At 34.8% G+C, this 2,706-nt stretch overlaps 1 non-coding gene across 1 annotated transcript; it reads left to right on the top strand.

Annotated features, from left to right (window-relative positions):
* Window positions 1–463: 463 nt before the first annotated feature.
* On the top strand, window positions 464–536 carry TRNAG-UCC (transfer RNA glycine (anticodon UCC)). The gene has a single exon. It is a non-coding gene; the product is annotated as a tRNA-Gly (tRNA).
* Window positions 537–2,706: the final 2,170 nt, after the last annotated feature.

The following is a 2,706-nucleotide window of genomic DNA, read 5'->3' as shown; positions in this document are numbered from 1 at the left end:
GTTATGCCTGGTAAGTTAAAAACTTTGTTATATATTGATTTACTGCTGTGAATGCCTTAAAACCTTTGTGCTCTTAACACCATCATTGATCAGATATCAATTGTTTTTTACTCTCAGACCACAGAACATATTAAACTGATTCTGGATATATCTTTACATGCTAAAGGGCCTGACGCCAATTTTTCTGTTAAAGGCCTTTTAGCTTCAGTTTTAAGAGCAATTTTGTTTTTTGCAATGTTGTGGTGTTCTTGACTAGGATTACTACTTTTTCATTTATTTGGCTGGAAAGCAGGACTAAAACAGTGTTTCAGATAATTTGTAGAGATGTGGCACCTGTTCTTGATTTAATCAATGTCCATAAAAATGATTTAGGAATGTCTTATTTGGAAAATGAGTTGTACAGGTGGTCATAAATTAAAGTGCTTTAAAAAAATATACCAGTTAAAAGGAATAAATACGGACTTCCCTGGTGGTCCAGTGGTTAAGACACTGCACTTCCAGTGCAGGGGGCCCGGGTTCGATCCCTGGTCAGGGAACTAGATTTCGCATGCCCCAACGAAGATCCTGCACGTGGCAAACGAAGATCCCGCGTGCCTCAACTAAGATACAGCGCAGCCAAATAAATAAATAAATAATTTTTTTTTTTTTTTAAAAAGGAATGAATGCTTTGTCCCATCCTAGATTCTGTTACATATGGTTTTAATATGCCTCTATATGGTGGGATAATCATTGTCCAAAGAATGACAAACTGCAGCTGAATTTGCAAGATAATTTTCTGATTATTTTCCTATTTTTTCTATTTGCTTTGCGATACCTATTCAATTATCTAATACATAGTTGAAAATAAAATGCTGTATTCTAAGTGCAGAAGTCTACAATAATATATAAATATTAAAAAATTTAATCATCGTGACATATAGAACATTAAAAGGTTAACTGAATAATTAATATTAAATACTTTCTGAAACAAATTGGTGAATCTGAGTGTTAGAATTCTTCTAAGCATTATTTTCTATTAAATGTGATAGTTTAGCCTACATATGAGTGAAATAGACAGAAACAATAAACTTCTATACAAACAAATGTTAGTGTCTCATTCTATATGAAATTAGGGATGTTGAAGGGCATTTTGTCAGCCTGAACTCTGAAGTCAGGCAAACCTGATTTTGAAACAAAGTTTTACATGAATTTACTACCTATTGGAAAAGGAATATTACTTTCCTTATCTGAACTGAGGATTAAATGAGATTACGGTTGCATATGAGAAGTTCCTGGTACATAGTATGTAATAAAGGAAAAAAGCTGCCAATTATTTCATGAGATTGATTTACACTAATGATTGTCTAAGCATCTCAATTTATCTACCTTCCTGAATTAGCTGATTGACAGATAAAAATAATCTGATATGCTAAGAAAATAGCTAAAATTTCCTTATTTAGAAATGATGAACAAGGAATTACCACATGTTATTTTGAAGTTAATTAAATTTGATTCCTTTTAGCTATTTTGTGTGTGTGTGTGTGTGTGTGTCGATTTCAGTTGGCTTTAAGACAGTGCTTTTCAAAATTTCAGTGTACATGTGAATCACCTGGAGATGTTGCAGAAATCCAGATTTTTGGTCAGTAGGTCTGGGGTAGGGTCTGAGATTTGAATTTCTAAAAGCTTACTGGTGATACCAAAGCTATTGGACCACAGTGTGTGTGTGTGTGTGTGTGTGTGTGTGTGTGTGTGTGTGTGTGTGTGTGTGCTGGTACCTGGGGTAGCGAGATGCTACATAATATATCCACCTGCTCTTTCCTATCATATGCTTCCATAGCACCCTGAATGTACACTCTCGAAATTATTTGGTTTTGGTGTTAAAATCTTTTAAATCTTGTACTCCCTTCCATATATTGTAAGCTCCTGAAAGTATGTCTTTTACTCACTGCTCTGTCCCAGAACAGCACAGTGCCTGGAGCTTGGCAATGAGTACTCATTTGCTTAGCGTTGGTAAACTACATGCCAGAAATGAAGTCCATGGCTGAAAACATAATAAGAAGCCACAGATTGAAAGGTTCTGCATAATGGCTGGGTTACAAAATAGTTTTGCAAAATGGACTACTTCTCCACACCCGTAGGTTTAGTTTAATTTCGTCCCCCAGAAATGTATGTATGTTCGTGTGTCTAGTGGGCATGGTCAGAATTGCTGTTTGAAAGACATATTGTATCATCCTGGTAATTAGATACAATATAACAAAATTTACTGCTTTATAAATTTACTTTGACATTGATTCAAGAAGGAGCATTTGAAAAGAGTAACTGAAAACAAAGTCAAAAGAGGGCTAGGTCACTAAGTTTCTTTATGGCCAAGATGATGCTGCCATCTAGTAGAGTTTTGAGAAGGTATAATACTGTATTGTAGACTGGAAATTTTCTAAGAGAGTAGATCTTAAGTGTTCTCACACACACACACACACACACACACACACACACACAAATGGTAACTATGTAAGATGATGGTGTGTGGGTAAACTTGGTTGTGGTAATCATTTTACAGTGTATACCTATATCAAACCATCACCTTTTTTCCCTGTCAATTATGTGTCAGTAATTTGTCATAATAGATTAGTTTGCATTTTCTGAGATTTTTATATAAATGGATTCATGTAATACGTACTCTCTTAGTCTGACTTCTTTCACTCAGCAAAATTATGTCGTTGTGTGTAT

This window comes from Balaenoptera ricei, chromosome 7, assembly GCF_028023285.1.
Source record: "Balaenoptera ricei isolate mBalRic1 chromosome 7, mBalRic1.hap2, whole genome shotgun sequence".
NCBI classification, from domain to species: domain Eukaryota; kingdom Metazoa; phylum Chordata; class Mammalia; order Artiodactyla; family Balaenopteridae; genus Balaenoptera; species Balaenoptera ricei.
This window is presented reverse-complemented; position numbering and strand designations above follow the sequence as displayed.